This window comes from Heterodontus francisci, unplaced genomic scaffold (assembly GCF_036365525.1).
Source record: "Heterodontus francisci isolate sHetFra1 unplaced genomic scaffold, sHetFra1.hap1 HAP1_SCAFFOLD_66, whole genome shotgun sequence".
Taxonomy (NCBI): Eukaryota; Metazoa; Chordata; class Chondrichthyes; order Heterodontiformes; family Heterodontidae; genus Heterodontus; species Heterodontus francisci.
Window position 1 is genome coordinate 1,288,501 of NW_027140986.1, and position 21,915 is coordinate 1,310,415.

Consider the following 21,915-nt stretch of genomic DNA (forward strand, 5'->3'; position numbering starts at 1 on the left):
CCTCAACCAAAGGCAGCCCCTCAAACTCATGCAGCCGCTCAAACAAAGTCAGCCCCTCAAACTATGCGAGCAGCTCAAACTAAGTCATCCGCTCAAACTAAGGCAGCCCCTCAAACTAAGGCAGCCGTTCAAACTCAGGCAGCCCCTCAAACTAAGGCAGCCGCTCAAACTGAGACAGCCGCTCAAACTAATGCAGCCGCTCAAACTAATGCAGCCCCTCAGTCCAAGGCAGCCCCTCAAACTAAGGCAGCCACTCAAACTAAGGCAGCCGCTCAAACTAAGACAGCCGCTCAAACTAATGCAGCCCCTCAATGGACAAAGACGAGAGTGGTCCTAAATGAAGAGTGCTAAATTGGGAGAAGGCCAACTATACCAAAATTCGGCAGGAGCTGGGGAATGTAGATTGGGAGCAGCTGTTTGAAGGTAAATCCACATGTGATATGTGGGAGGCTTTTAAAGAGAGGTTGATTTGCGTGCAGGAGAGACATGTTCCTGTGAAAATGAGGGATAGAAATGGCAAGATTAGGGAACCATGGATGACAGGTGAAATTGTGAGACTAGCAAAGAGGAAAAAGGAAGCATACATAAGGTCTAGGCGGCTGATGAAAGACGAAGCTTTGAAAGAATATCGGGAATGTAGGACCAATCTGAAACGAGGAATTAAAAGGGCTAAAAGGGGTCATGAAATATCTTTGGCAAACAGGGTTAAAGAAAATCCCAAAGCGTTTTATTCATATGGAAGGAGAAAGAGGGTAACTAGAGAAAGGATTGGCCCACTAAAGGACAAAGGCGGAATGTTATGCTTGGACTCAGAGAAAATGGGTGAGATTCGAAACGAGTACTTTGCATCGGTATTCACCGAGGAGAGGGACATGACGGATGTTGAGGTTAGCAACAGATGTTTGATTACACTAGGTCAAGTCGGCATAAGGAGGGAGGAAGTGTTGGGTATTCTAAAGGGCATTAAGGTGGACATGTCCCCAGGTCCGGATTGGATCTATTCCAGGTTACTGAGGGAAGCGAGAGAGGAAATAGCTGGGGCCTTAACAGATATCTTTGCAGCATCCTTAAACACGGGTGAGGTCCCGGAGGACAGGAGAATTGATAATGTTGTCCCCTTGTTTAAGAAGGGTAGCAGGGATAATCCAGGTAATTATAGACCGGTGAGCCTGACGTCAGTGGTAGGGAAGCAGCTGGAGAAGATACTGAGGGATAGGATCTATTCCCATTTGGAAGAAAATGGGCTTATCAGTGATAGGCAAGATGGTTTTGTGCAGGGAAGGTCATGTCTTACCAACTTAATAGAATTATTTGAGGAAGTGACAAAGTTGATTGATGAGGGAAGGGCTGTCAATGTCACATACATGGACTTCAGTAAGGCGTTTGATAACGATCCCCATGGCAGGCTGATGGAGAAAGTGAAGGCGCATGGGGTCCAAGGGGTACTAGCTAGATGGATAAAGAACTGGCTGGGCAACAGGAGACAGAGAGTAGCAGTAGAAGGGAGTTTCTCAAAATGGAGACGTGTGACCAGTGGTGTTCCACAGGGATCCGTGCTGGGACCACTGTTGTTTGTGATATACATTAATGATTTGGAGGAAAGTATAGGTGGACTGATTAGCAAGTTTGCAGACGACACTAAGATTGGTGGAGTAGCAGATAGTGAAGGGGTCTGTCAGAGAATACAGCAGAATATAGATAGATTGGAGAGTTGGGCAGAGAAATGGCAGATGGAGTTCAATCAGGGCAAATGCGAGGTGATGCATTTTGGAAGATCCAATTCAAGAGTGAACTATACAGTAAATGGAAAAGTCCTGGGGAAAATTGATGCACAGAAAGATTTGGGTGTGCAGGTCCACTGTTCCCTGAAGGTGGCAACGCAGGTAAATAGAGTGGTCAAGAAGGCATACGGCGTGCTTTCCTTCATCGGACGGGGTATTGAGTACAAGACTTGGCAGGTCATGTTACAGTTGTATAGGACTTTGGTTCGGCCACATTTGGAATACTGCGTGCAGTTCTGGTCGCCACATTACCAAAAGGATGTGGATGCTTTGGAGAGGGTGCAGAGGAGGTTCACCAGGATGTTGCCTGCTATGGAGGGCGCTAGCTATGAAGAGAGGTTGAGTAGATTAGGATTATTTTCATTAGAAAGACGGAGGTTGAGAGGGGACCTGACTGAGGTGTACAAAATCATGAGAGGTATAGACAGGGTGGATAGCAAGAGGCTTTTTCCCAGAGTGGGGGATTCAATTACTAGAGGACACGAGTTCAAAGTGAAAGGAGAAAAGTTTAGGGGGGATATGCGTGGAATGTTCTTCACGCAGAGGGTGGTGGGTGCCTGGAATGCGTTGCCAGCGGAGGTGGTAGATGCGGGCACGATGGCGTCTTTTAAGATGTATCTAGACAGATACATGAATGGGCAGGAAGAAAAGAGATACAGAACCTCAGAAAATAGGCGACATGTTTAGAGAGAGGATCTGGTTCGGCGCAGGCTTGGAGGGCCGAAGGGCCTGTTCCTGTGCTGTAATTATCTTTGTTCTTTGTTCTTTGTTCTTTGTTCAGCCCCTCAAACTGAGGCAGCCGCTTAAATTAAGGCAGCCACTCAAACTTTGGCAGACTCTCAAACTAAGGCAGCCCCTCAAACTAATGCAGCCCCTCAAACTAATGCAGAACTCTATCTCAGGCAGCCCCTCAAACTAAGGCAGCTCCTCAAAGTAATGCAGCCCCTCAAACTAATGCAGCTCCTCAAACTAATGCAGCCCCTCAATCTAAGGCAGCCCCTCAAACTAATGCACCCCCTCATTCTAAGTCAGCCCCTCAAACGATTGCAGCCCCTCAAACTAAGGCAGCCCCTTAAACTAAGCCAGCCCCTCAAACTAATGCAGCCACTCAATCAAAGGCAGCCCCTCAAACTAAGCCAACCGCTCAAGCTAATGCAGCCTCTCAAAGTAAAGCAGCCCCTCAAACTAATGCAGCCCCTCAATCTAAGGCAGCCCCTCAAACTAATGCACCCCCTCATTCTAAGGCAGCCCCTCAAACGATTGCAGCCCCTCAAACTAAGGCAGCCCCTTAAACTAAGCCAGCCCCTCAAACTAATGCAGCCACTCAATCAAAGGCAGCCCCTCAAACTAAGCCAACCGCTCAAGCTAATGCAGCCTCTCAAAGTAAAGCAGCCCCTCAATCTAAGGCAGCCCCTTAAACTAAGGCAGCCCCTCAAACTAATGCTGCCCCTCAAACCAAGGCAGCCGCTCAAACTAAGGCAGTCCCTTAAACTATGCGAGCCGCTTAAACTAAGGCATCCGCTCAAACTAAGGCAGCCCCTCAAACTAAGGCAGCCGCTCAAACTAAGGCAGCCCCTCAAACTGAGACAGCCGCTCAAACTAATGCAGCCCCTCAGTCCAAGGCAGCCCCTCAAACTCAGGCAGCCCCTCAAACTCAGGCAGCCTCTCAAACTAAGACAGCCGCTCAAACTAATGCAGCCCCTCAATGGACAAAGACGAGAGTGGTCCTCTAGGAAGAGTGCGAAATTGGGGGAAGGCCAACTCGACCAAAATTCGGCAGGAGCTGGGGAATGTAGATTGAGAGCAGCTGTTTTAAGGTAAATCCACATGTGATATGTGGGAGGCTTTTAAAGAGAGGTTGATTAGCGTGCAGGAGAGACATGTTCCTGTGAAAATGAAGGATAGAAATGGCAAGATTAGGGAACCATGGATGACAGGTGAAATTGTGAGACTCGCTGAGGAAAAAGGAAGCATACATACGGTCTAGGCGGCTGATGAAAGACGAAGCTTTGAAAGAATATCGGGAATGTAGGACCAATCTGAAACGAGGAATTAAGAGGGCTAAAAGGGGTCATGAAATATCTTTAGCAAACAGGGTTAAAGAAAACCCCAAAGCCTTTTATTCATATATAAGGAGAAAGAGGGTAACTAGAGAAAGGATTGGCCCACTAAAGGACAAAGGAGGAATGTTATGCTTGGACTCAGAGAAAATGGGTGAGATTCTAAATGAGTACTTTGCATGGGTATTCATCGAGGAGAGGGGCATGACGGATGTTGAGGTTAGGAACAGATGTTTGATTACACTAGGTCAAGTCGGCATAAGGAGGGAGGAAGTGTTGGGTATTCTAAAGGGCATTAAGGTGGACAAGTCCCCAGGTCCGGATGGGATCTATCCCAGGTTACTGAGGGAAGCGAGAGAGGAAATAGCTGGGGCCTTAACAGATATCTTTGCAGCATCCTTAAACACGGGTGAGGTCCCGGAGGACTGGAGAATTGCTAATGTTGTCCCCTTGTTTAAGAAGGGTAGCAGGGATAATCCAGGTAATCATAGACCGGTGAGCCTGACGTCAGTGGTAGGGAAGCTGCTGGAGAAGGTACTGAGGGGTAGGATCTATTCCCATTTGGAAGAAAATGGGCTTATCAGTGATAGGCAACTTGGTTTTGTGCAGGGAAGGTCATGTCTTACCAACTTAATAGAATTCTTTGAGGAAGTGACAAAGTTGATTGATGAGGGAAGGGCTGTCAATGTCACATACATGGACTTCAGTAAGGCGTTTGATAAGGTTCCCCATGGCAGGCTGATGGAGAAAGTGAAGGTGCATGGGGTCCAAGGTGTACTAGCTGGATGGATAAAGAACTGGCTGGGCAGCAGGAGACAGAGAGTAGCAGTAGAAGGGAGTTTCTCAAAATGGAGACGTGTGACCAGTGGTGTTCCACAGGGATCCGTGCTGGGACCACTGTTGTTTGTGATATACATTAATGATTTGGAGGAAAGTATAGGTGGACTGATTAGCAAGTTTGCAGACGACTCTCTGATTGGTGGAGTAGCAGATAGTGAAGGGGACTGTCAGAGAATACAGCAGAATATAGATAGATTGGAGAGTTGGGCAGAGAAATGGCAGATGGAGTTCAATCAGGGCAAATGCGAGGTGTTGAATTTTGGAAGATCCAATTCAAGAGTGAACTATACAGTAAATGGAAAAGTCCTGGGGAAAATTGATGCACAGAGAGATTTGGGTGTTCAGGTCCACTGTTCCCTGAAGGTGGCAACGCAGGTAAATAGAGTGGTCAAGAAGGCATACGGCATGCTTTCCTTCATCGGACGGTGTATTGAGTACAAGAGTTGGCAGGTCATGTTACAGTTGTATAGGACTTTGGTTCGGCCACATTTGGAATACTGCGTGCAGTTCTGGTCGCCACATTACCAAAAGGATGTGGATGCTTTGGAGAGGGTGCAGAGGAGGTTCACCAGGATGTTGCCTGCTATGGAGGGCGCTAGCTATGAAGAGAGGTTGAGTAGATTAGGATTATTTTCATTAGAAAGACGGAGGTTGAGAGGGGACCTGATTGAGGTGTACAAAATCATGAGAGGCATAGACAGGGTGGATAGCTAGAGGCTTTTTCCCAGAGTGGGGGATTCAATTACTAGAGGACACGAGTTCAAATTGAAAGGGGAAATGTTTAGGGGGGATATGCGTGGAAAGTTCTTTACGCAGAGGGTGGTGGGTACCTGGAACGCGTTGCCAGCGGAGGTGGTAGATGCGGGCACGATGGCGTCTTTTAAGATGTATCTAGACAGATACATGAATGGGCAGGAAGAAAAGAAATACAGAACCTTAGAAAATAGGCGACATATTTAGAGAGAGGATCTGGATCGGCGCAGGCTTGGAGGGCCGAAGGGCCTGTTCCTGTGCTGTAATTATCTTTGTTCTTTGTTCTTTGTATGGGGTTTTCACAGTGTATCAGGATCCTGCCAGGTGTGTACGTGGGTTTCACAGTTTATCAGGATCCTGCCTGGTGTGTATGGGGTTTCACAGTGGATCAGGATCCTGCCAGGTGTGCATGTGGGTTTCACAGTTTATCAGGATCCTGCCAGATGTGAATTGGTTTTCACAGTGGATCAGGATCCTGCCAGGTGTGTACGGGGTTTTCACAGTGTATCAGGATCCTGCCAGATGTGCATGGAGTTTTCACAGTGGATCAGGATCCTGCCAGTTGTGTATGGGGTTTTCACAGTGGATCAGGATCCTGCCAGGTGTGTCAGTGATTTCACAGTGTATCAGGATCCTGCCAGGTGTGTATGGTGTGTTCACAGTTTATCAAGGTCCTGTCAGGTGTGTATGGAGTTTTCACAGTGGATCAGGATCCTGCCAGATGTGAATGGAGTTTTCACTGTGCATCAGGATCCTGCCAGATGTGAATGGGGTTTTCGCTGTGCATCAGGATCCTGCCAGATGTGTATGGGGTTTTCACAGTGCATCAGGATCCTTCCAGATGTGTCTGGGGGTTTCACAGTGTATCAGGATCCTGCCACGTGTGTATGGGATTTCACAGTTTATCAGGATCCTGCCAGGTGTGTATGTGGGTTTCACAGTGTATCAGGCTCCTGCCAGGTGTGTATGTGGGTTTCACAGTATATCAGGATCCTGCCTGGTGTGTATGGGGTTTCACAGTGGATCAGGATCCTGCCACGTGTGTATGGGGTTTTCACAGTGTATCAGGATCGTGCCAGGTGTGTATGGCGGTTTCACAGTTTATCAGGATCCTGCCAGCTGTGTATGTGGGTTTCACAGTTTATCAGGATCCTGCCAGGTGTGATTGGGGGTTTCACAGTTCATCAGGATCCTGCCAGGTGTGTATGGTTGTTTCACTGTTTATCAGGATCCTGCCTGGTGTGTCTGGGGGTTTCACAGTTCATCAGGATCCTGCCAGGTGTGTATGTGGGTTTCACAGTTTATCAGGAATCTGCCAGAAGTGAATGTTGTTTTCACAGTGATTCAGGATCCTGCCAGATGTGTATGGTGTTTTCACAGTGCATCAGGATCCTTCCAGATGTGTATGGGGGTTTCGCAGTGTATCAGGATCCTGCATCGTGTGGATGGGGTTTCACAGTTTATCAGGATCCTGCCAGGTGTGTATGGGGTTTTCACAGTGTATCAGGATCCTGCCAGTGGTGTATGGGGTTTTCACAGTTTATCAGGATCCTACCAGGTGTGTATGAGGGTTTCACAGTTTATCAGAATACTGCCTGGTGTGTATGGGGTTTTCACAGTGCTTCAGGATCCTGCCAGGTGTGTATGTGGGTTTCACAGTTGATCAGGATCCTGCCTGGTGTGTATGGGGTTTCACAGTGGATCAGGATCCTGCCAGTTGTGTATGTGGGTTTCACAGTTTATCAGGATCCTGAAAGGTGTGTATGGGGGTTTCACAGTTTAACAGGATCCTGCCACAAGTGTATGGGTTTACACAGTGGTTCAGGATCCTGTCAGGTGCGTTTGGGGTTTTCACTGTGCATCAGGATCCTGCCAGATGTGAATGGGGTTTTCACAGTGCATCAGGTTCCTACTAGATGTGTATGTGGATTTCGCAGTTTATCAGGATGCTGCCAGGTGTGTATGGGGGTTTCACAGTGTATCAGGATCCTGCCAGACGTTTATGGGGTTTTCACAGTGCATCAGGATCATTCCAGATGTGCCTGGGGGGTTTCACAGTTTATCAGGCACCTGCCAGGTGTGTATGTGGGTTTCACAGTTTATCAGGATCCTGCCTGGTGTGTCTGGGGTTTTCAGTTTGTCAGGATCCTGCCTGGTGTGTATGGGGTTTCACAGTGGATCAGGATCCTGCCACGTGTGTATGGGGATTTCACAGTGTATCAGGATCCTGACAGGTGTGTATGGGGGTTTCACAGTTTATCAGGATCCTGCCAGCAGTGTATGTGTGTTTCACAGTTTATCAGGATCCTGCCAGGGGTGTATGGGGGTTTCACATTTCATCAGGATCCTGCCTGATGTGTTTGGGGGTTTCACAGTTAATCAGAATCCTGCATGGTGAGTCTGGGTGTTTCACAGTTCTTCAGGATCCTGCCAGGTGTGTATGTGGGTTTCACAGTTTATCAGGAACCTGCCAGATGTGAATGTGGTTTTCACAGTGATTCAGTATCCTGCCAGATGTGTATGGGGTTTTCACAGTGCATCAGGATCCTTCCAGATGTGTATGGGGGTTTCACAGTGTATCAGGATCCTGCATCGTGTGTATGGGGTTTCACAGTTTATCAGGATCCTGCCAGGTGTGTATGGGGTTTTCACAGTGTATCAGGATCCTGCCAGGTGTGCATGGGGTTTTCAAAGTGTATCAGGATCCTGCCAGGTGTGTATGTGGGTTTCACAGTTTATCAGGATCCTGCCTGGTGTGTATGGGGTTTTCACAGTGCATCAGGATCCTGCCACGTGTGTATGGGGTTTTCACAGTGCATCAGGATCCTTCCAGATGTGTATGGGGGTTTCACAGTGTATCAGGATCCTGCATCGTGTGTATGGGGTTTCAAAGTTTATCAGGATCTTGCCAGGTGTGTATGGGGTTTTCACAGTTTATCAGTATCCTGCCTGGTGTGTATCGGGATTTCACAGTGCATCAGGATCCTGCCAGGTGTGTATGTGGGTTTCGCAGTTGATCAGGATCCTGCCTGGTGTGTATGGGGTTTCACAGTGGCTCAGGATTCTGGCAGGTGTGTATGTGGGTTTCACAGTTTATCAGGAACCTGCCAGATGTGAATGGGGTTTTCACAGTGCATCAGGATCCTGCCAGATGTGTATGGTGTTTTCACAGTGCATCAGGATCCTGTCAGATGTGTATGTTATTTTCACAGTGTATCAGGATCCTGCATCGATTGTATGGGGCTTCACAGTTCAGCAGGATCCAGCCAGGTGTGTATGGGGTTTTCACAGTGTATCAGGATCCTGCCTGGTGTGTATGTGATTTTCACTGTTTATCAGGATCCTGCCTGGTGTGTATGGTGTTTTCACAGTGCATCAGGATCCTGCCAGGTGTGTATGTGGGTTTCACAGTATTTCAGGATCCTGCCTGGTGTGTATGGGGTTTCACAGTTCATCAGGATCCTGCCAGGTGTGTATGGTGGTTTCACAGTTCATCAGGATCCTTCCTGGTGTGTCTGGGGGTTTCACAGTTTATCAGGATCTTGCCTGGTGTGTATGGTGTTTTCACAGTGTATCAGGATCCTGCCTCGTGTGTATGTGGGTTTCACAGTTTATCAGGATCCTGCCAGGTGTGCATGGGGGTTTCACAGTTTATCAGGGTCCTGCCACATGTGTATGGTGTTTTCACAGTGGTTCAGGATACTGCCAGGTGTGTTTGGGGTTTTCACTGTGCATCAGGATCCTGCCAGGTGTGTATGGGGTTTTCACAGTGTATCCGAATCCTGCCAGGTGTTTATGGTTTTTCATAGTGTATCAGGATCCTGCCAGGTGTGTTTGGGTTGTTCTCAGTGTATCAGAATCTTGCCAGGTGTGTATGGGGTTTTCACAGTTTATCAGTATCCTGCCTGGTGTGTATCGGGATTTCACAGTGCATCAGGATCCTGCCAGGTGTGTATGTGGGTTTCGCAGTTGATCAGGATCCTGCCTGGTGTGTATGGGGTTTCACAGTGGCTCAAGATCCTGGCAGGTGTGTATGTGGGTTTCACAGTTTATCAGTATCCTGCAAGGTGTGTATGGGGGTTTCACAGTTTATCAGGATCCTGCCACATGTGTATGGGTTTTCACAGTGGTTCAGGATCCTGCCAGGTGCGTTTGGGGTTTTCACAGTGAATCAGGATCCTGCCAGATGTGTATGTGGGTTTCACAGATTTATCAGGATCCTGCCAGGTGTGTATGGAGGTTTCACAGAGTATCATGATCCTGTCAGATGTGTATGGGGTTTTCACAGTGCATCAGGATCCTTCCAGATGTGTCTGGAGGTTTCGCAGTATATCAGGATGCTGCCACGTGTGAAGGGGGTTTCACAGTTTATCAGGATCCTGCCTGGTGTGTCTGGGGTTTTCACAGTTTGTCAGGAATTTGCCTGGTGTGTATGGCGTTTCACAGTGGATCAGGGTCCTGCCACGTGTGTATGGACTTTTAACAGTGTATCAGGATCCTGCCAGGTGTGTATGGGGGTTTCTCAGTTTATCAGGATCCTGCCAGCAGTGTATGTGTGTTTCACAGTTTATCAGGATCCTGCCAGGGGTGTATGGGGGTTTCACATTTCATCAGGATCCTGCCTGATGTGTTTGGGGGTTTCACAGTTTATCAGAATCCTGCCTGGTGTGTCTGGGGGTTTCACAGTTCCTCAGGATCCTGCCAGGTGTGTATGTGGGTTTCACAGTTTATCAGGAACCTGCCAGATGTGAATGTGGTTTTCACAGTGATTCAGTATCCTGCCAGATGTGTATGGGGTTTTCACAGTGCATCAGGATCGTTCCAGATGAGTATGGGGGTTTCACAGTGTATCAGGATCCTGCATCGTGTGTATGGGGTTTCACAGTTTATCAGGATCCTGCCAGGTGTGTATGGGGTTTTCACAGTGTATCAGGATCCTGCCAGGTGTGCATGGGGTTTTCAAAGTGTATCAGGATCCTGCCAGGTGTGTATGTGGGTTTCACAGTTTATCAGGATCCTGCCTGGTGTGTATGGGGTTTTCACAGTGCATCAGGATCCTGCCACGTGTGTATGGGGTTTTCACAGTGCATCAGGATCCTTCCAGATGTGTATGGGGGTTTCACAGTGTATCAGGATCCTGCATCGTGTGTATGGGGTTTCAAAGTTTATCAGGATCTTGCCAGGTGTGTATGGGGTTTTCACAGTGTATCAGGATCCTGCCAGGTGTGTATAGGGTTTTCACAGTGTATCAGGATCCTGCCAGGTGTGTATGTGGGTTTCACAGTTTATCAGGATCCTGCCTGGTGTGTATGGGGTTTTCACAGTGCATCAGGATCCTGCCACGTGTGTATGGGGTTTTCACAGTGCATCAGGATCCTTCCAGATGTGTATGGGGGTTTCACAGTGTATCAGGATCCTGCATCGTGTGTATGGGGTTTCAAAGTTTATCTGGATCTTGCCAGGTGTGTATGGGGTTTTCACAGTGTATCAGGATCCTGCCAGGTGTGCATAGGGTTTTCACAGTGTATCAGGATCCTGCCAGGTGTGTATTTGGGTTTCACAGTTTATCAGTATCCTGCCTGGTGTGTATGGGGTTTCACAGTGGATCAGGATCTTGCCAGGTGTGTATGGGGTTTTCACAGAGTATCAGGATCCTGCCAGGTGTGTATCGGGATTTCACAGTGCATCAGGATCCTGCCAGGTGTGTATGTGGGTTTCGCAGTTGATCAGGATCCTGCCTGGTGTGTATGGGGTTTCACAGTGGATCAGGATCCTGCCAGGTGTGTATGTGGGTTTCACAGTTTATCAGTATCCTGCCACGTGTGTATGGGGGTTTCACAGTTTATCAGGATCCTGCCACATGTGTATGGGTTTTCACAGTGGTTCAGGATCCTGCCAGGTGCGGTTGGGGTTTTCACTGTGCATCAGGATCCAGCCAGATGTGAATGGGGCTTTCACAGTGCATCAGGATCCTGCCAGATGTGTATGTGGGTTTCACAGTTTATCAGGATCCTGCCAGGTGTGTATGGAGGTTTCACAGAGTATCACGATCCTGCCAGATGTGTATGGGGATTTCACAGTGCATCAGGATCCTTCCAGATGTGTCTGGGGGTTTCACAGTATATCAGGATACTGCCACGTGTGTATGGGGTTTCACAGTTCATCAGGATCATGCCAGGTGTGTATGTGGGTTTCACAGTTTATCAGGATCCTGCCTGGTGTGTCTGGGGTTTTCACAGTTTGTCAGGATCCTGCCTGGTGTGTATGTGGTTTCACAGTGGATCAGGGTCCTGCCACGTGTGTATGGGGTTTTCACAGTGTATCAGGATCCTGCCAGGTGTGTATGGGGGTTTCACAGTTTATCAGGATCCTGCCAGGTGTGTATGTGGTTTTCACAGTTTATCAGGATCCTGCCTGGTGTGTATGGGGATTTCACAGTGCATCAGGATCCTGCCAGGTGTGTATGTGGGTTTCACAGTTGATCAGGATCCTGCCTGGCGTGTATGGGCTTTCACAGTGGATCAGGATCCTGCCAGGTGTGTATGTGGGTTTCACAGTTTATCAGGACCTGCCAGGTGTGTATGGGGGTTTCACAGTTTATCAGGATCCTGCCACATGTGTATGGGTTTTCACAGTGGTTCAGGAACCTGCCAGGTGCGTTTGGGGTTTTCACTATGCATCAGGATCCAGCCAGATGTGTATGGGGATTTCACATTGCATCAGGATCCTTCCAGGTGTGTCTGGGTGTTTCACAGTGTATCAGGATCCTGCTACGTGTGTATGGAGTTTCACAGTTTATCAGGATCCGGCCAGGTGTGCATGTGGGTTTCACAGTTTATCAGGATACTGCCTGGTGTGTCTGGGGTTTTCACAGTGTATCAGGATCCTGCCAGGTGTTTATCTGGGTTTCGCAGTGAATCAGGCTCCTGGAGGTGTGTATGTGGGTTTCACAGTTTATCAGGATCCTGCTTGGTGTGTATGGGGGTTTCACAGTGGATCAGGATCCTGCCACGTGTGTATGGGGTTTTCACATTCTATCAGGATCCTGCCAGGTGTGTATGGGGGTTTCACAGTTAATCAGGAACCTGCCAGGTGTGTATGTGGGTTTCACAGTTTATCAAGATCCTGCCTGGTGTGTATGGGGTTTTCACAGTTCATCAGGATCCTGCCAGGTGTGTATGGGGGTTTCACAGTTTATCAGGATCCTGCCTGGTGTGTCTGGGGGTTTCACAGTTCATCAGGATCCTGCCAGGTGTGTATGTGGGTTTCACAGTGTATCAGGAACCTGCCAGATGTGAATGGGGTTTTCACAGTGCATCAGGATCCTGCCAGATGTGTATGGTGTTTTCACAGTGCATCAGGATCCTGCCAGATGTGTATGTGATTTTCACAGTGTATCAGGATCCTGCATCGATTGCATGGGGCTTCACAGTTCATCAGGATCCAGCCAGGTGTGTATGGGGTTTTCACAGTGTATTAGGATCCTGCCAGGTGTGTGTGGGGTTTTCACAGTGTATCAGGATCCTGCCAGGTGTGTATGGGGGTTTCACAGTTTATCAGGATCCTGCCAGGTGTGTATGTGGTTTTCACAGTTTATCAGGATCCTGCCTGGTTTGTATCGGGATTTCACAGTGCATCAGGATCCTGCCAGGTGTGTATGTGGGTTTCGCAGTTGATCAGGATCCTGCCTGGTGTGTATGGGGTTTCACAGTGGCTCAAGATCCTGGCAGGTGTGTATGTGGGTTTCACAGTTTATCAGTATCCTGCAAGGTGTGTATGGGTGTTTCACAGTTTATCAGGATCCTGCCAAATGTGTATGGGTTTTCACAGTGGTTCAGGATCCTGCCAGGTGCGTTTGTGGTTTTCACAGTGAATCAGGATCCTGCCAGATGTGTATGTGGGTTTCACAGATTTATCAGGATCCTGCCAGGTGTGTATGGAGGTTTCACAGAGTATCATGATCCTGTCAGATGTGTATGGGGTTTTCACAGTGCATCAGGATCCTTCCAGATGTGTCTGGAGGTTTCGCAGTATATCAGGATGCTGCCACGTGTGAAGGGGGTTTCACAGTTTATCAGGATCCTGCCTGGTGTGTCTGGGGTTTTCACAGTTTGTCAGGATCCTGCCTGGTGTGTATGGGGTTTCACAGTGGATCAGGGACCTGCCACGTGTGTATGGACTTTTAACAGTGTATCAGGATCCTGCCAGGTGTGTATGGGGGTTTCTCAGTTTATCAGGATCCTGCCAGCAGTGTATGTGTGTTTCACAGTTTATCAGGATCCTGCCAGGGGTGTATGGGGGTTTCACATTTCATCAGGATCCTGCCTGATGTGTTTGGGGGTTTCACAGTTTATCAGAATCCTGCCTGGTGTGTCTGGGGGTTTCACAGTTCCTCAGGATCCTGCCAGGTGTGTATGTGGGTTTCACAGTTTATCAGGAACCTGCCAGATGTGAATGTGGTTTTCACAGTGATTCAGTATCCTGCCAGATGTGTATGGGGTTTTCACAGTGCATCAGGATCGTTCCAGATGAGTATGGGGGTTTCACAGTGTATCAGGATCCTGCATCGTGTGTATGGGGTTTCACAGTTTATCAGGATCCTGCCAGGTGTGTATGGGGTTTTCACAGTGTATCAGGATCCTGCCAGGTGTGCATGGGGTTTTCAAAGTGTATCAGGATCCTGCCAGGTGTGTATGTGGGTTTCACAGTTTATCAGGATCCTGCCTGGTGTGTATGGGGTATTCACAGTGCATCAGGATCCTGCCACGTGTGTATGGGGTTTTCACAGTGCATCAGGATCCTTCCAGATGTGTATGGGGGTTTCACAGTGTATCAGGATCCTGCATCGTGTGTATGGGGTTTCAAAGTTTATCAGGATCTTGCCAGGTGTGTATGGGGTTTTCACAGTGTATCAGGATCCTGCCAGGTGTGTATAGGGTTTTCACAGTGTATCAGGATCCTGCCAGGTGTGTATGTGGGTTTCACAGTTTATCAGGATCCTGCCTGGTGTGTATGGGGTTTTCACAGTGCATCAGGATCCTGCCACGTGTGTATGGGGTTTTCACAGTGCATCAGGATCCTTCCAGATGTGTATGGGGGTTTCACAGTGTATCAGGATCCTGCATCGTGTGTATGGGGTTTCAAAGTTTATCTGGATCTTGCCAGGTGTGTATGGGGTTTTCACAGTGTATCAGGATCCTGCCAGGTGTGTATAGGGTTTTCACAGTGTATCAGGATCCTGCCAGGTGTGTATTTGGGTTTCACAGTTTATCAGTATCCTGCCTGGTGTGTATGGGGTTTCACAGTGGATCAGGACCTTGCCAGGTGTGTATGGGGTTTTCACAGAGTATCAGGATCCTGCCAGGTGTGTATCGGGATTTCACAGTGCATCAGGATCCTGCCAGGTGTGTATGTGGGTTTCGCAGTTGATCAGGATCCTGCCTGGTGTGTATGGGGTTTCACAGTGGATCAGGATCCTGCCAGGTGTGTATGTGGGTTTCACAGTTTATCAGTATCCTGCCACGTGTGTATGGGGGTTTCACAGTTTATCAGGATCCTGCCACATGTGTATGGGTTTTCACAGTGGTTCAGGATCCTGCCAGGTGCGGTTGGGGTTTTCACTGTGCATCAGGATCCAGCCAGATGTGAATGGGGCTTTCACAGTGCATCAGGATCCTGCCAGATGTGTATGTGGGTTTCACAGTTTATCAGGATCCTGCCAGGTGTGTATGGAGGTTTCACAGAGTATCACGATCCTGCCAGATGTGTATGGGGATTTCACAGTGCATCAGGATCCTTCCAGATGTGTCTGGGTGTTTCACAGTATATCAGGATACTGCCACGTGTGTATGGGGTTTCACAGTTCATCAGGATCATGCCAGGTGTGTATGTGGGTTTCACAGTTTATCAGGATCCTGCCTGGTGTGTCTGGGGTTTTCACAGTTTGTCAGGATCCTGCCTGGTGTGTATGTGGTTTCACAGTGGATCAGGGTCCTGCCACGTGTGTATGGGGTTTTCACAGTGTATCAGGATCCTGCCAGGTGTGTATGGGGGTTTCACAGTTTATCAGGATCCTGCCAGGTGTGTATGTGGTTTTCACAGTTTATCAGGATCCTGCCTGGTGTGTATGGGGATTTCACAGTGCATCAGGATCCTGCCAGGTGTGTATGTGGGTTTCACAGTTGATCAGGATCCTGCCTGGCGTGTATGGGCTTTCACAGTGGATCAGGATCCTGCCAGGTGTGTATGTGGGTTTCACAGTTTATCAGGACCTGCCAGGTGTGTATGGGGGTTTCACAGTTTATCAGGATCCTGCCACATGTGTATGGGTTTTCACAGTGGTTCAGGAACCTGCCAGGTGCGTTTGGGGTTTTCACTATGCATCAGGATCCAGCCAGATGTGTATGGGGATTTCACATTGCATCAGGATCCTTCCAGGTGTGTCTGGGTGTTTCACAGTGTATCAGGATCCTGCTACGTGTGTATGGAGTTTCACAGTTTATCAGGATCCGGCCAGGTGTGCATGTGGGTTTCACAGTTTATCAGGATACTGCCTGGTGTGTCTGGGGTTTTCACAGTGTATCAGGATCCTGCCAGGTGTTTATCTGGGTTTCGCAGTGAATCAGGCTCCTGGAGGTGTGTATGTGGGTTTCACAGTTTATCAGGATCCTGCTTGGTGTGTATGGGGGTTTCACAGTGGATCAGGATCCTGCCACGTGTGTATGGGGTTTTCACATTCTATCAGGATCCTGCCAGGTGTGTATGGGGGTTTCACAGTTAATCAGGAACCTGCCAGGTGTGTATGTGGGTTTCACAGTTTATCAAGATCCTGCCTGGTGTGTATGGGGTTTTCACAGTTCATCAGGATCCTGCCAGGTGTGTATGGGGGTTTCACAGTTTATCAGGATCCTGCCTGGTGTGTCTGGGGGTTTCACAGTTCATCAGGATCCTGCCAGGTGTGTATGTGGGTTTCACAGTGTATCAGGAACCTGCCAGATGTGAATGGGGTTTTCACAGTGCATCAGGATCCTGCCAGATGTGTATGGTGTTTTCACAGTGCATCAGGATCCTGCCAGATGTGTATGTGATTTTCACAGTGTATCAGGATCCTGCATCGATTGCATGGGGCTACACAGTTCATCAGGATCCAGCCAGGTGTGTATGGGGTTTTCACAGTGTATCAGGATCCTGCCAGGTGTGTGTGGGGTTTTCACAGTGTATCAGGATCCTGCCAGGTGTGTATGTGATTTTCACTGTTTATCAGGATCCTGCCTGGTGTGTATGGGGTTTTCGCAGTGCATCAGGATCCTGCCAGGTGTGTATGTGGGTTTCACAGTTTATCAGGATCCTGACTGGTGTGTATGGGGTTTCACAGTGGATCAGGTTCCTGCCTCGTGTGTATGTGGGTTTCACAGTTTGTCAGGATCCTGCCTGGTGTGTATGTGGTTTCACAGTGGATCAGGGTCCTGCCACGTGTGTATGGGGTTTTCACAGTGTATCAGGATCCTGCCAGGTGTGTATGTGGTTTTCACAGTTTATCAGGATCCTGCCAGGTGTGTATGGGGGTTTCACAGTTCATCAGGATCCTGCCTGGTTTGTATGGGGGTTTCACAGTTTATTAGGATCCTGCCTGGTGTGTCTTGGGGTTTCACAGTGTATCAGGATCCTGCCAGGTGTGTATATGGGTTTCACAGTTTATCAGGAACCTGCCAGATGTGAATGTGGTTTTCACAGTGTATCAGGATCCTGCCAGATGTGTATGGGGATTTCACAGTGCATCAGGATCCTTCCAGATGTGTATGGGGGTTTCACAATGTATCAGGATCCCACATCGTGTGTATGGGGTTTCACAGTTTATCAGGATTCTGCCAGGTGTGTCTGGGATTTTCACAGTGTATCAGGATCCTGCCAGGTGTGTTGTGGGGTTTTCACAGTGTATCAGGATCCTGCCAGGTGTGCATGTGGATTTCACAGTTTATCAGGATCCTGCCTGGTGTGTATGGGGATTTCACAGTGCATCAGGATCCTGCCAGGTGTGTATGTGGGTTTCACAGTTGATCAGGATCCTGCCTGGCGTGTCTGGGGTTTCACAGTGGATCAGGATCCTGCCAGGTGTGTATGTGGGTTTCACAGTTTATCAGGATCCTGCCAGATGTGTATGGGGGTTTCACAGTTTATCAGGATCCTGCCACATGTGTATGGGTTTTCACAGTGGTTCAGGATCCTGCCAGGTGCGGTTGGGGTTTTCACTATGCATCAGGATCCAGCCAGATGTGTATGGAGTTTTCACATTGCATCAGGATCCTTCCAGGTGTGTCTGGGTGTTTCACAGTGTATCAGGATCCTGCTACGTGTGTATGGAGTTTCACAGTTTATCAGGATCCGGCCAGGTGTGCATGTGGGTTTCACAGTTTATCAGGATACTGCCTGGTGTGTCTGGGGTTTTCACAGTGTATCAGGATCCTGCCAGGTGTTTATGTGGGTTTCGCAGTGAATCAGGCTCCTGGAGGTGTGTATGTGGTTTTCACAGTTTATCAGGACCCTGCTTGGTGTGTATGGGGTTTTACAGTGGATCAGGATCCTGCCACGTGTGTATGGGGTTTTCACATTCAATCAGGATCCTGCCAGGTGTGTATGGGGGTTTCACAGTTTATCAAGATCCTGCCTGGTGTGTATGGGGTTTTCACAGTTCATCAGGATCCTGCCAGGTGTGTATGGGGGTTTCACAGTTTATCAGGATCCTGCCTGGTGTGTCTGGGGGTTTCACAGTTCATCAAGATCCTGCCAGGTGTGTATGTGGGTTTCACAGTTTATCAGGTACCTGCCAGATGTGAATGGGGTTTTCACAGTGCATCAGGATCCTGCCAGATGTGTATGGTGTTTTCACAGTGCATCAGGATCCTGCCAGATGTGTATGTGATTTTCACAGTGTATCAGGATCCTGCATCGATTGCATGGGGCTTCACAGTTCATCAGGATCCAGCCAGGTGTGTATGGGGTTTTCACAGTGTATCAGGATCCTGCCAGGTGTGTGTTGGGTTTTCACAGTGTATCAGGATCCTGCCAGGTGTGTATGTGATTTTCACTGTTTATCAGGATCCTGCCTGGTGTGTATGGGGTTTTCACAGTGCATCAGGATCCTGCCAGGTGTGTATGTGGGTTTCACAGTTTATCAGGATCCTGCCTGGTGTGTATGGGGTTTCACAGTGGATCAGGTTCCTGCCTCGTGTGTATGTGGGTTTCACAGTTTATCAGGATCTTGCCTGGTGTGTATGGTGTTTTCACGGTGTATCAGGATCCTGCAAGGTGTGTATGGGGGTTTCACAGTTTATCAGGATCCTGCCAGCTGTGTATGTGGGTTTCACAGTTTATCAGGATCCTGCCAGGTGTGTATGGGGGTTTAACATTTCATCAGGATCCTGCCAGGTGTGTATGGTGGTTTCACAGTTCATCAGGATCCTGCCTGGTGTGTCTGGGGGTTTCACAGTGGATCAGGATCCTGCCTCGTGTGTATGTGGGTTTCACAGTTTATCAGGATCCTGCCAGGTGTGTATGGGGGTTTCACAGTTTATCAGGGTCCTGCCACATGTGTATGGTGTTTCACAGTGGTTCAGGATACTGCCAGGTGTGTTTGGGGTTTTCACTGTGCATCAGGATCCTGCCAGGTGTGTATGGGGTTTTCACAGTGTATCCGAATCCTGCCAGGTGTTTATGGTTTTTCATAGTATATCAGGATCCTGCCAGGTGTGTTTGGGTTGTTCTCAGTGTATCAGGATCCTGCCAGGTGTGTATGGGGTTTTCACAGTGTATCAGGATCCTGCCAGGTGTGTATGGGGTTTTCACAGTGGATCAGGAACTTACCAGGTGTGTGTGGGGATTTCACAGTGTATCAGGATCCTGCCAGGTGTGTATGTTTGTTTCACATTTTATCAGGATCCTGCCACGAGTGTATGGGGTTTCACAGTGCTTCAGGATACTGCCAGGTGTGTTTGGGGTTTCAATGTGCATCAAGATACTGCCAGGTGTGTATGGGGTTTTCACAGTGTATCAGGATCCTGCCAGGTGTGTATGGGGTTTTCACAGTGTATCTGGATCCTTCCAGGTGTGTTTGAGGTTTTCACTGTGCATCAGGATCCTGCCAGTTGTGTATGGGTTTTTCACAGTGTATCAGGATCCTGCCAGGTGTGTATGGGGTTTTCACAGTTGATCAGGAACCTGCCAGGTGTGTATGGGGGTTTCACAGTTTATCAGGATCCTGCCAGGTGTGCATTGGGTTTCACAGTGTATCAGGATCCTGCCAGGTGTGTATGGGGTTTTCACAGTGGATCAGGATGCTGCCAGGTGTGTATGGGTTTTTCACAGTGTATCAGGATCCTGCCAGGTGTGTGGGGGTTTTTTTCAGTGGATGAGGTACCTGCCAGGTGTTAATGGGGATTTCACAGTGTATCAGGATCCTGCCAGGTGTGTATGTGGGTTTCACAGTGTATCAGGATCCTGCCAGGTATGTATGGGGTTTTCACAGTGTATCAGGTTCCTGCCAGGTGTGTATGGGGGTTTCAAAGTTAATCAGGATCCTGCCAGGTGTGTATGTGGGTTGCACGGTTTATCAGGATCCTGCCAGGTGTGTATGGGGGTTTCACAGTGTATCAGGATCCTGCCAGGTGTGTATGGGTTTTTCACAGTGTATCAGGATCCTGCCAGGTGTGTATGGGGGATTCACAGTTTATCAGGATCCTGCCAGGTGTGTATGTGGGTTTCAAGGTTTATCGGGATCTCGCCAGGTGTGTCTGGGGGTTTCACAGTTTATCAGGATCCTGCCAGGTGTGTATCTGGTTTTCACTGTGCATCAGGATCCTGCCAGATGTGTATGGTGATTTCACAGTGCATCAGGATCCTTCCAGATGTGTATGGGCGTTTCACAGTTTATCAGGATCCTGCCACGTGTGTATGGGGTTTCACAGTTTATCAGGATCCTGCCAGGTGTGTATGTGGGTTTCACAGTTTATCAGGATCCTGCCTGGTGTGTATGGGGTTTCAGAGTGGATCAGGATCCTGCCTGGTGTGTATGGTGTTTTCACAGTGTATCAGGATCCTGCAAGGTGTGTATGGGGGTTTCACAGTTTATCAGGATCTTGCCTGGTGTGGATGGTGTTTTCACAGTGTATCAGGATCCTGCAAGGTGTGTATGGGGGTTTCACAGTTTAACAGGATCCTGCCAGCTGTGTATGTGGGTTTCACAGTTTATCAGGATCCTGCCAGGTGTGTATGGGGGTTTCACAGTTCATCAGGATCCTGCCAGGTGTGTATGGTGGTTTCACGGTTCATGAGGATCCTGCCTGGTGTGTCTGGGGATTTCACAGTGGATCAGGATCCTGCCTCGTGTGTATGTGGGTTTCACAGTTTATCAGGATCCTGCCAGGTTTGTATGGGGGTTTCACAGTTTATCAGGGTCCTGCCACATGTGTATGGTGTTTCACAGTGGTTCAGGATACTGCCAGGTGTGTTTGGGGTTTTCACTGTGCATCAGGATCCTGCCAGGTGTGTATGGGGTTTTCACAGTGTATCCGAATCCTGCCTGTTTTTTCTGTTTTTTCATAGTGTATCAGGATCCTGCCAGGTGTGTTTGGGTTGTTCTCAGTGTATCAGGATCCTGCCAGGTGTGTATGGGGTTTTCACAGTGTATCAGGATCCTGCCAGGTGTGTATGGGGTTTTCACAGTGGATCAGGAACTTCCCGTGTGTGTGGGGATTTCACAGTGTATCAGGATCCTGCCAGGTGTGTATGTTTGTTTCACATTTTATCAGGATCCTGCCACGAGTGTATGGGGTTTCACAGTGCTTCAGGATACTGCCAGGTGTGTATGGGGTTTTTACAGTGTATCAGGATCCTGCCAGGTGTGTATGGGGTTTTCACAGTGTATCAGGATCCTGCCAGGTGTGTTTGGGGTGTTCACTGTGCATCAGGATCCTGCCAGTTGTGTATGGGTTTTTCACAGTGTATCAGGATCCTGCCAGGTGAGTATGGGGTTTTCACAGTTGATCAGGAACCTGCCAGGTGTGTATGGGGATTCCACAGCGTATCAGGATCCTGCCAGGTGTGTATGGGGGATTCACAGTTTATCAGGATCCTGCCAGGTGTGCATTGGGTTTCACAGTGTATCAGGATCCTGCCAGGTGTGTATGGGGTTTTCACAGTGGATCAGGATCCTGCCAGGTGTGTATGGGTTTTTCACAGTGTATCAGGATCCTGCCAGGTGTGTGTGGGGTTTTTTCAGTGGATCAGGTACCTGCCAGGTGTTTATGGGGATTTCACGGTGTATCAGGATCCTGCCAGGTGTGTATGTGGGTTTCACAGTGTATCAGGATCCTGCCAGGTGTGTATGGGGTTTTCACAGTGTGTCAGGATCCTGCCAGGTGTGTATGGGGGTTTCACAGTTTATCAGGATCCTGCCAGGTGTGTATGTGGGTTGCACGGTTTATCAG